The sequence below is a fragment of the Canis lupus genome, chromosome 5 (genome assembly GCF_011100685.1).
Source record: "Canis lupus familiaris isolate Mischka breed German Shepherd chromosome 5, alternate assembly UU_Cfam_GSD_1.0, whole genome shotgun sequence".
NCBI classification, from domain to species: Eukaryota; Metazoa; Chordata; class Mammalia; order Carnivora; family Canidae; genus Canis; species Canis lupus.
This window is the reverse complement of record NC_049226.1, coordinates 23618833-23631717: the sequence shown is the minus strand read 5'-3', so window position 1 is coordinate 23631717 and position 12885 is coordinate 23618833.

Below are 12885 nucleotides of genomic sequence, written 5' to 3'. Positions count from 1 at the left end.
GTGCCGCTACTGGCTTTTCCTAAAGGAAAGCACATCATGGAGCTAAATGCTCCTAGTTCTCATAAGGCTTTTGCATGTGGGAATTAATACCTGTCGGAAAACTCAAATTTGAAAACAAAATTATCAGGTCGCATGAGGGCAGAAAAGCAGGGCAATGCTCTAGCTGTCTTCTTTTTAAACAATCTGTTTCCTTTTTCTCTTTTTTATTTGTTTGTTTCTTCTCAACTTTTTATCCTTTCTTTGAATCAAACTGCTTTCTGGATTGCAAACTCACTATGTTGCTTTTCAGCTTCAATTGAATTTTTACAGCAAGTCATAAACCCTTGGAAATAGGATTTATAATGGAAACGCTGATACAGGCCTAGCTAGCGTGGCCAGAGAGGTGTTCTAATAATACTGGAGAGTAATATTCTCTAAATCTAATACCCTATAGATTTTTTTCTTGCTGTGATTCATACTGACCCAATTCTTTCCCTAACTTCTTCAATGCCAAAGCCTGTGGCCTGTCATGCCCATGACAGGACATGGCACAGTTAAGTCCTTCGGGTGCAGACTTGGGGTAGGCTGAGCGCCGGAAGGAGACCAGACCCCGGAGAGGGGCAGGCTCGGGCTGCAGGGACAGGCACAGCTGACTATGGCTAGGAGTCCAGTAGGCAGAACCTTGTGGGAGGGAGACTTTCCGGGTAAGCAGACAGGCTGCCCCGACAGGTGCGGAATACAGCGATGGGGAGCCAGGTAGCATTCCTAGAGATCCAGGCAGGTGGCTCTGTTAAAGTGAGTTTCAAGTCGTGGCTGTGGCTCCTGGCAATTTGGGTTATAATTAAAAAAATATATATGATTGGGACACCTGGGCAGCTCAGTTGGTTAAGCATCTGACTCTTGATTTCTGCTCAGCTCATGATCCAGAGTGGTGGGATCGAGCCCCGCTTCCAGCTCTGTGCTCAGTATGGGTTTAGAATTCTTTCTCTCCCTCTGCCCCTCCCTCCACACACGCACTTGCTCTCTCTTAAGTCAGTAAATAAGCCTTTAAATAAAAAGGAATTAAAAAAGAATATGGTCTTTGCCTCCAGTTCCTGGCACAGAAAACTTGACTGTTTATTTGGAGAATGACTTTAGGATCCAGTGGAGGAGGGTGCTGGCAGGAGCACGATGGGACCCAAATCTCAGAAAGAGGAAACCCCAGAATCTGCTTATTTACTAGATGTGGGATGGCAGACAAGTGATTGAGCCTCTTAACTTCTGTTTTCCCATCTGTAAAATGGACATAATAACATATGCATGAATAGGTTGTGTCTTCTTTTTCATGATTGGTTTGTAGTAGGTAATCAGCGATATTTGTTCAATGAATGAGTGAAGGACTGTGTAAACAGTAGGTACTCTATAAGGTGCCCAGAGCCAGGAAACGAATCTGGAGCCTAGCTGTATGCCTGGGGTGTGTAGTTCAGGTGGAGCCGGAGGGAAGGGTGTCTTAGCTCTAAGTAGATGTACAAAGCCACTTACATCCCCTTTCCACCTGCCAGAGATCAGGATTGGGTCTAGATTTTTGGAAGCCTGCAGGGGAAAGCTGGGTGGCCGGAGCTATGGGAGCAGAAGGCCGTGGGAGCTGGGGTGTGGAAGGGTCTGGCTTACCGGCTGCAGAGGAACAGCCAGGGCCGACTTGCCCCCAGCCACCGGGGTTCTAGTCCCAGCTCTGCTTGTTAGCCCTGTGCCCTCAGGCGAATCAACCTCTCCGAGGTTCAGTTTCCTCATCTTTATGAAGCAGGGTTAAGGGCAGTTCTGACCTCATGGGTTGTGAAGATAAATGTTGGCCCTGTCTCAGGAGTTTCCCCAAGAAATCTGAATCTGTCCCCCATACAGGGAGGGCAGGGAGAGACCCCATAGAGAGGCAGCCACCCCACACTGTTGGCAGGTTTGACAAAAAAGTCCATTTTGCAGCTGGCTTTGGGGGCAGCAAGACCAGGGGACCTCCACCCCTGCCTTCCAGCATCTGACAGGATTAAGAGGAGGTCTCACGGGTAGTCTTGGTACCACCCACATGGTCGCAGCAGCACCTTTCTCTGCAGACTACAAGTACCGGAAATGGGGTCAGGTCCTGGGAGCGCAGGGCAGAACCAGGGCGGGGAGGGGAGGGGAGAGGAGCCTGCAGTGGGGCCGGCGGCCCTGAGAGCAGTGCCTTGGCTACCCAGGTCTCCAGGCCTTCCAGGCCCCCAGGCCCTCCAGGTCCCCCAGGCCCCCAGGCCTTCCAGGCCCCCCAGGCGCCCCAGCCCCCCCCTCCCCTGGGCCCCCCGGGTCCCCCAGGCCGTCCTGGTCCCCCAGGCCGTCCAGGCACCCCAGGCCCTCCAGGCCCCCCGGCCCCCCAGGCCCTCCAGGCCCTGCTGGTGTGTGGCAGCAGCTGCTCCGTGTCTAAAACACAGGACTTGAGCCGCACGTGTGCTTCTGTGCTGACACTGCGCTCTGATTATCTCGAGTGAGCCAGTTCAGTGGTCTGGGTGGTGCCCTGACAGCAAAGGCAGAGGGAGATGGGAATTCCAGAAGCATCCTTTGTGTCCTCCAGAACACAGGAGACCCCTCCCTGGAGCAGCTCCATTTCATTCCACAATGAATGGACACTTGAGAAGGTAGGGCCCCAGGCACTTCAAGCGTCTCCCTTGTTGGTCATTTCCTGTCAGATCCTGAAGGTGCACTTCTTTCGGCTCTGGCTTCATGGCCTCCTGGAGGGCTGCCTGGGCCCTCTGCCGGGGGAGGTGCTGCTGCGGGGCCCAGGGTCTGGCTGACCGGGTCTGACCTGCAAGGGCTGGTGGGACAGGGGGCCCGGGGCACCCACCCCCAGCAGTGCCAGGGCCCCAGCAGAGGTGAGGCGGGAAGGGGCATCGGCTTTGCTTGCCTGCTGGGCAGTAGACGGAACTCTTGACACCCAGTTTGGGGCCGGATGCTTAGCCGAGGACACCCAAGGTGGTCTTTGCAAAGAAATTCCTAAGGACGCGATGTGAGAGGCGGGCGGTCCGCTGCCTCTGCAGAGCTTCTTAAGGCACACGGTAGGGCCCTGCCTTCATCCTGTGGGGACAGCGGTCGGCCTTGTATAGTTAACAACGGGGAAGGACTGCTGGGGGGCGAATGTAGGAAGCAGTGTTGGGGGATCCCTGGGTGGCGCAGCGGTTTGGCGCCTGCCTTTGGCCCAGGGCGCGATCCTGGAGACCCGGGATCGAATCCCACGTCGAGCTCCGGGTGCATGGAGCCTGCTTCTCCCTCTGCCTGTGTCTCTGCCTCTCTCTCTCACTGTCTACCTATCATAAATAAATAATAATAAAAAAAATTAAAAAAAAAAAAAAAGAAAGCAGTGTTGGAGCTGGACGGCCCTGGGCAGGCTTCAGGCCAAGGACCTGAGGCCCAGGGAGGAGCCGCTTGCCTAAGGACGCTCACTCACAGCCCGGTGGAGAAGAAACACCTGTTGGCACAGGTATCTTTCTACAGGCTTTTAGGACAATTTGCTGATATTGTATTTAAGTAAACTAGACCACCCGTGGTCCTCTGAGAAGCGAGTAGCCAATTGCTGGAGGGCAGGAGCTCCCCCACTGGGGGCTCCATAACCTCCTCTGGAAGAGGGAGAAGCTGTGGGAACTCTTTGGAGGAGGCTCTTGCAGGTACAGATTGGGATGGGCCGCAGTTAGCTCTAATTCCATCTTCTGTCATGGCCCCCTCTAGGATCCAGCGAAAACCCTTTTTTCTCTCCCTGCTGGTCTTTGGCTCTTCCGATTCTCTTTTAAGTCTTTAGGTAAACAAGAGCAGCAGTTGAAGGCTGCGTGTTTTTCTCCTTGTTTAGCCTGAAGGCTATGTGCCCTTTGGCGGTTAACCTCATAAATTAAGGCTTCTGAAGAACATGCTTGTTTTTGTCCAACTTGGCAAGTCTTGAGATTCAGCATTTTCACAGGGATGCTTCATTCCGTTTAGAATGGCGGAGATTGCGGCCTGAGGGAGCATTCTATGTCTTCTCCTTGAAGTAATTTATTTTGGCTTCTGTAGGACTGAGGCTGCCATGTATGGCTGTCCAGGCTGTGCACTGCACAACTCTAGGGTCGCAATTCTAAGATGTGAATGGAACCCCAGTGTATGGTACTGGGATTCTGGTCTTGATTGTCATTGAAATGCTGCACTTTTGGAAGCCTCTGCGGTTCACCAATGACTGAGTTACTCCACGTGTCTCTGTTCTTTTTGGTGTTTTAGCTTTGGCTGTGCCCTGCTCTCTTGTAGGCTCATGCTGTCTTCTGGCTTCCAGGGAACCCAAACCAGGGTTTATCCATTCTGGGCAGTAGTCATGAACTGCATTCTCTCCTACTTGTTTGTTTTATCAAAAATTTTTTTCTGAATATAGCATATCTACCAGGACTATTGGCATTTATAAGGGTATATCTGGAGACAAAATAACAAGCTGAATGAAAAATTATTATTGATGTTGTGAGGAGTGTGTTGGGAGGGGAGGGATTTTGGAGGAAGCCCTCATAAATTGGGATACCAATTCTGATAACCTCTCTGCTCCCTACCTTCCCCTCCCCTCTGGTGTTCTTCACCCATTTAGTCCACAAATATCCTTTCCTATTTTTGCATCCTCCCACCTGAGGGCAGAGCCTTACCTTTAATCATCCCCAATACCACCTAACTCTGGGTTTTGGGCCCTACCCATTCCCCTAAAACTGAGCTTGGACACAGATTTCTCCCCTACCCAGACTTCAGGACAGCTGGAAAGGAATGCTTTTTTGAAAAGAACTTTTGTGGTGTTTGTGCTTAAAAAATCTTTTTCTAAAATTTTTGTAAATGGGCAAAAGAATAAGAATCCAGGAATGAAGATTAATAAGGTAGGTTAAGGGTGTGTGTGTGGGGGGGATTGTTTAGAAAGTATCAGCTAAATAACAACCAAAATGGAACCTCAAATTAAGTATTGCGCTTCCTGTATCAGCTCAACAGAGGAGGCACCACCATGGTTGCATGGCTGTCATTGAAGGGAGAAAGTTCATTGTTCGAAGAGAACAATTTTTCTACAATTCCAGTGGCAAAACATATATTAATGGGGTATATTTTTTAAAATATTGTAATGCGATTTTTTTTCCTTTCTGAGTTTATGACTTCTTTCTCACTCAGCTAACGATATCCATCTGCCTTCAGGTGTGTTAGGGATGTTACAGAAGGAATCCAAAAAATGTGCAGGGTTTCAGCTGCTGGCATGCAAAATAGAAAGCAGTATGAAACTAGGCTTGAAAACCAAGTATGTTAGAATAATATAGGATCTACTGAATTTAGTCTACTAAAATTCTGAAGCCTGTATTAGTCTGACACGTCAAGGTCTGAGCTTACAGGATTCATGTTACAGAGTTCTGACATAGAGAGAAAGCACCCTTATTCAGATCATGGAGTTCTTTCAATGTGCAGGAAAAAGCAGTCTGGATCTTAGAGTGTGGTCCACAGACTAGCAGTATCAGCATCACTTGGGAACTTGTTAGAAATGCAAATTCCCTGGTCCTACCTCAGACTTAACAGAAACTCTAGGGATAAGGCTCAGGAATCTATTTTTCTTTTTTATCAGGAATCTATTTTTTAACAAGCCCTCTAGGTGATTCTTATGCATACTTAAATGTGAGAAATACTGAATCTAGAGAAGTCTTCACCCCTTCCAGTCCAGGGCATTTGGGAAGATGGAGGAAAGAGGCATGAGAGATGGATATCCCTATTTTTTTCTTCTCCAAACTTCAGCCAAGAAAAGGAGGAATTTTAAAGAAGTGGACACAGGGAAGACAGACACCAGCGTTCTCTCACCCATGATCTGTATTTGGAAATCTATAGTGGCCACCTTTTTAGGTTGGCCTACCTCGGCCGAGGGTGTCACCAGACCTAGAGAGCATTTGTTATTGCTATATGGTTAGGCTGACAGGCTTTGCATTTTTGTTTTGGTGAGCCTTCCACAAGTCCCCTGTGCCATAGATGGGTCCCAGACTTAGCTGAGAGTCCAACAAGGGTGTTTGTCTATAGGAATGATTCTGTCAGGGTAAAGTGGTTTTGAGCAAGGATCACAAGTGGGTTTTCCAGGTCGAGGCAGCTGGCAGCACAGTCGTATCCGAGAAGGTTCTTTAAAATCAGAAACCTTAACCAGGTTGGTACAGGGCTCTTGTCAAGCCGAAAGAAAGTGACATCAGCCACCAGGTGGACAAGGGAACATTGTTCCAGAGTCCAAGACTAAGTCACTCCTCTCTTTCCCTTTGTACTCTAGTTTCTGTCACTTGCAAAGGAAGGTTTCTGGAAAATAAGCATCTCAAACTCATTAATGCAAAGTGAAACTCATCTTTACCCAGTCTGGTCCTGTTCTGTGTTCCGTTTCTATTAATTCCACCATAAAGCCTAGGCCATATCCCTGGGTTTCAGCTTTGACTCTTCCATCTTACTTCCCCTCTCCTCCTTTTCTTATGAATCTGATCACTTTTCTTTGCCCCGGTTCAGGCCTCTACAGTCTCTCCCTGGATTGTTGCAGTGATTCCTAACTAGTGCTCCTGTCATCATTCCTGCCTCTTCCTCTCCATCTTCACTCCACAATCCAGCAACAGTGAGCTTTGTAAGGCAAAACTTCATCATGTGATTCACTGACCTGTCCCGACACTTCGCCTTTATTATACACTGCGAATCTCTAGGAGGCTTTATTAGACACATTTTCCTAATAGAATTGACCATGAGGCTTTTATTCATGAAATATTTCATGAGGATAATGTTCTGCTGAACACAATTTGGAAAACAATATTCTAGAAGAATTTAAGGGCAAGAATTACCAATTCTTATCTCCAATATTAAAAGACTCTAATTTGATTCTTACAGGTTGTGTCATTTTAATAATAATATATCTGGCATTTATTGAATTCTTATTATAGGGCAGGCATTGCTAAGTATTTTAAATGCACTATCTTATGTAACCTCCAAAACAGTCTTTGAGGTTACTATTATTATCTGCATTTTATAGATGTGAAGTAGAAGGTGAGGTTAATTTGTTCAAATTCACTTGGGTAATAAATGAGAGAATTGGGATTTGGAACTAAGATTTTAAAATTCTGAAGCCTGTATGTTTAACCACCAGCTAGTATTTTTCATATCCTGTTTTATATAGCTCTGGAGTTTTAGTTATGCCTCAGAAGCAGCTGCAAAGGAAGGAACAGGAGAGCAGGTGATGAGGGGGAGACCAACTCTGAAATGGTGGGTCCCTGAGGGCCACTTCACCTGGAGCATCTATGCTTTTCTTTTTTATAAACGGGGTCTCTGCAGAAAACTTCCATTGTGCAAATGTTCTGAGCATGTTGGAAACTACTGGAAAGGGACATTTTTGTTGTGAGGCTGCATTTCTGTGAAGGCACTGAAGGAGCATTTGACTGGCACCTAGAGCTAGCTCATTTAGCTTGCGTCACTGGTAGTTCCTGCTTATGAGAGAAGAGACTGTACTAGTTTCCCTAGCTGTCTTTGAATTACAGAAAATAGAATTGGGGTGGGGGGGGTTGTATATTAGAACACTCCCTCAAAAGCCTGCCTGCGCCTCGTCTCAGATATTAGATTTAGGGAATTGCAGTTTATTCAGTGGAGAGCTGGCATAGAATATTGAGGGATATTTGAGACTGATGGGTCTGTGGAACCTAAAAAGATAAAAGGAATACAAAGTGAGTAGAAGAGTTTTCAAAGGGCAGGTTCCTTAAGCATCTCAATAAAATTAGGTGGGAATTTGATTGTGAACGAAATCCCTTTTGTCTCAGATACCTATCCTCGAGCTGCAGACTGCCTGGCATAGATCGCTGCCATCTGGCTTGGTGGCTCCTTTCCTATTCTTGTTATCTTCGCTTAGACACCATCTTGTTTCCTGCCAGTCAGGAGCGGCCTGCCTAAACATGGAGTTATGCACTGGCTTCAGCAACTCTGCCCCCCTGCCACCTCAGTATAAACCTCCTGTACTTCTGGGGATTTCTACTTCATTTCTATTTCCTGTCTGGGGCTGGACCCAAGCCAGACTCATTTCCCTAATCATGGTAGTTAACATGTGAGCTTCAGTGAAGACTCAGAGGTTCCTAGCTCAGGTCATCCTGGTAATTACATAAATTCCAAGGGCTCTGTTCTCTAGTAATATGCCTTTTAACTGTGGCCTTTGGGCATCCATTCTGATTTGTTATTGTTTTAGCTTTTTGTTAAATTAATGCCCTTAATGAATTTGATGTGTTTGATTGGAGGAGTATGGTACAGAAGTCCCTTTAATGTTGGGGAATTATATAGTGGATACAAATCTCGGAAGAAGATTGTGTTATGAGATCTCCTAGGTCTTTTGATCTATTCATTTCTTTTGCAACTCTTTTGATCTATACAGCTGTTTTGATCTATGCAATTCAAGCTAAATAGGAGGGCCACCACTGATACCCTTCAATTCATAGCACACAAGGCACATTTAAACAGAGTTAAGTCTATTCATAGCTATAAAATATGGATGCAAGTTAGAGACATATTGGGGAAGGCTATGGGAGGTGGCAGGTGGGTTGTCAGGGTACCCCCTTTCCCTGTGCTTGTGTGTGGAGTCACTTATACTGCTGTAATGTCTTAGCTGTTTGGGCATACAGTGGTGATGAAAAGTATTATTGGTGGAAACTGCTTATTATTATTGTTGTCCTCTTCATTTAATTACTTTTATAAAGGAAAGTTTTCCAAAAGCCCTGAAGAGATTTCAAGACCGAGCGTGTCTGATGAGTGGTGGTAGCATCTGTAATCTTGGTGCCTTTCTTAGTTAAAATAAAATTGAAGAATGTCAGATACCCAAAACCATGACACAAAATTAATCAAACTTAGCGCCTCTTTTCCTCAGGGATTCCTAAATCCTAAATCTTAGCCTTTTTAAAAGTTACTGCAAAGATCATAAGGGATAAAAAATGGTCATATTAAAACCCATGGAAGAACATTAATTTAAATTATGATAATATGACCTATTAAAGAGATGTACTCTGGTCTCCCACCAGACGAGGCTAAAATAAATCAATTTTTGTGAATCTTTGGGGAAGCAAATGGAAGTTACTTACACTAGTGGTCAGAAATTAAAAACAAGTGAAAGTAGCTACAATTTATTACCTTTCTCTCTAGTGGTGTTTACACAGGGAGTCATCATCTCTGCCATTTTCTAAGGCTTTCTACACTTCTTTAAGCTCTATGCTTGGGTGGAAAATGATCAAAAGCATCACAGATTCAGAGAAATACCAGGCAGATTCCTGCCCGCATCAGGAGAAACAGGCAACTTGACACAGGTGTTCATGCTGTGGGGAAAGTGTATATAAAATTAGTGGCATGTGGGGACGCATTGGTGTCTCAGTAGTTGGGCATCTGCCTTTGGCTCAGGTCGTGATCCCAGAGTCCTGGGATCATGTCCCGCATTGGGTTCCCAGTGTGGAGCCTGCTTTTCCCTCTATGTCTCTGCCTCATTGTGTCTCTCATGAATAAATAAAATCTTAAACATTAATGGCATCTGTGCCATTAGAGCTACTAATTAGAGTCAGATAAATACTTTACATAAAAACTCAGATCTGACCAACACCCAAGCCACCCTCTCACCTACAACACATTTACAAAGGAGCATGGCCCCCTCAGAACTCCTCCCATCTTGCCTTTAAGTTCAACAGACAGACAAAGTCATGATGGTTTCATGGGGAACCTACAATCAGGATTGGAGTAGTTTTATCCAGCATGCCAAACAAAATTTTAAAATATTAAAGATATGAGTAGAATATGAAGCAGAAAAAAAATCTTTAAGATGGGAGTTAGAATACATGAATACTAAAGAAAGAATACATGAATGCGCATTGTAAAATGCTGGGATCACAGAGATGATGCCTTTAGAAGTAATCTCTGACACCATATGGATGTAATTAGCATATGAGGGAGTTTTGGCAAATTGGGGCATAAATGCAAAAATGTTTCTAATCATTGTGGTTAGCTGAATTCTCTTGAACTTTTTATTCACTAATTTGTTCTACAAATATTTATTGAGAACATTACATGTCAAGTGCTGTTTTAGGTGCTGGGGATAAAATCAAATTTTTGCCCTCATGGATCTTTCACTCTTTTAGATAGTAGTTCCCTCTGTTGTAGTCTGATTCAGTGCTTTTTCAGATACTTTTATTTTAAAACCACTGATCTACTAAAGAGCTCTTTGTTTTGGATTATTCTATATGCTGTACTTAATGCTAGGCACAACATGTAAAGTAAGTGCAAGTCAGTCACTTCTGGTTCAGACAGAGATATAGAAGTACATTTTTGGCTTTGGAAAGTAGGCAACAAGACAAACAGGGCAAAGAGATCAGAGAAACAGCACAAGATAACAGGAGAGTAGTGATTTGGGGTGAGTGTGAGGAACTGGTAGCTGGAACCAACTGAGAAGTCTAGAGTTGGATTGGGAGAATGCTTGATCCTGAGGGACCGTTAAAAAGACCCTGAGCCAACCTAGCAGCTAATATGATAAATGAAATGAGTCAGACTGAGAAAGCAAAATAGAGTATGATTTCACTCCTATGTGGAATCTGAAAAAACTTAAACAAATGAATACATAAAAAGTAAAATCAGATCCCAAAATACAAAGAACAAAGTGATGGTTACCAGAGGAGAATGGGGAATTGGGTAAAATGGGTGACAAGGTGTGGAGGATGCAGTTTTTCACTTATGGAATGAACCAGTTATGGGAATAAGAGGTATAACATAAGGAATATATATTATAGTCAAGATATATTATAATAACAAGTAGGGTGATAAGTATAGGTGGTAGCTACATTTCTGGTGAGCACAGCATAACATATAGAGTACTGAACCCCTGTGTTGTATATCCAAAAGTAATATACCATTATATGTTGTCTCTATTCAAAAGATTGAAAAAAAAAAAATCCCTGAGCCAAAAAAAGGTAGGGGACCTGGAAGATAGGCATAAATAATGAATAAACTCAGGTGTGTGTGTCAGGAGCAACTACAAGCAAAACTAGGGTACAGGGCAAGATCTGACATATGTAGAAACCAGAAGAGAAGAACAGAGCCAATGAGAGGCTAGAGTAGCTGGATGGAGTAGACTGTATTAGGGGGTGGGGACCAGGTGGTCTGGGCAAGTGAGGCTTTTAGGGGCTAGTAACAAATACAGGAGGAGATTGTAGATGGGGAGACAAAAACACCTCAGTTCAAACTGGCAAGTCTTTACGGAAGCAGGATGAGTATTAAAACTGAGAATTTTGAAGCAAAGACAGGAAATCGTGAGATGGTAAGGAAGATGGGAATCCGGGTCCAGACCTGGTCAGGAAGTTCAGAAGCCTCTTAACACGAGGAGTAGGCTAGTTTGAGGAAGGCTGGTAGTGTGGTTATCCTGAGATTGGAAAATCTTGGTTGAAATTTTGAAGTTGGCAAGTAAGAACAGTTTTCTTGAGGGGGCATCTCAGAGCATTTGGGGCCCATTTGTTGGGGGACAATCCACCTTGAAAAGGATCCAGAAAGAAAGCTAACATTTGTGAGCACTACTGTGCATCAGGCTGTATTAAAGGCATTGCACGTATAAAAAATAATGATGGATATTTTTAATACAGAGCTTACTGCTTCTGCTCTGTTCCATTTTCCACACAGCAGGGAACAAGGCTGTTTTTAAAATATAAGTCAGGGTTGCAACTTATGGAATGTGGTATGAGGAGATTGGCAGATTCTTTGTATAGCAAAACAATACTTTAATGAAAGTACATCAAAACTATTAAAACCTTCTGGAAACTGTCCTTAGAACATACAACAAATGGAGAAACATTTATTTGAGAAAATCTACCAAATCTCAAAACAACGAGTCTGTGGCATTTGGACCAGCACCTATGCCCATCTTTTCTTCCCCCAACTCCATGTGACCAAAGCTCTAACAGACACACTACGTGCAGCCACAAAGAGTTTTTTTTTTTTCCTACTCCCAACTTCTAGGGCTACTGTTTTGTTTCCGTAGGGGTGGGCCAGTGTCTCTTGCTTGGCCTCCACACTCCCAGACTGTGTCACCAAAGCACTATTCCAGGCAGGTGCACCTGGCAAGATTGGTACTGCCTTCTAGCTACCATTTGCATGGCAAGGGCTGTTGCTGCCCCCACCTCTAGTGGGGTGGTACAGAAATTCTTCCCAGGAAAAGAGGACAGAGAACCCCACAACTCTGCCTCAGAGGACTGAATTTATTTGGAACAGAAAATGGAGAAATTCATGCCTAGGGTTTTGTTGGAAACAACAGATAACCTGGGTGGTGTGCAATGAAGAAGGCTAGTAGTTCTATGATACTAGTAGTAGAGAAATTACTGAGAAGAGCCTTCACTCTGACGTCTAAGGATCTAGAAGGCTCTGCATATGTACTTGTACCCACTCAGGAGCAATAAAAGCAGAATGTGGCGCAAGCATTAAAGCATGAATTAAGCCACTTTTGGTTCGCAGCTCTCTTGGGAGCTTCCTAGGTATAATCTAAAACCAGCTCCCAAACAGGCAGGGCAGGGAGAAATCAAAGAAAGAAGGCTCCTCCTTCTCCAGGTTGGTAGGTGGCATAAATAAGGGAACTTATATATGAGGCCTGTTTGGGGCAACAGCAACATGAGTGGATCCCAACACCTGCCCTCCAAAATTTAAAAATTTATACAGGGGCCCTAACTGGGCTCAGTCACATATACCGTGTAGGTGTCCTCAGCACCATATCATCATCTTAGGGCTATATCTTTGGAGCAGCCTATGGAAGTGAGAAAGACAAGTGGAACTCACATCCCAAGGACAAGGGGAAAGGGTGAGGAGCCTCCAAGTGCCTGGGTCCAGCTCACTGGTCAGTCAATGGTCATGTCTTTTTGGTGATATTCCCCA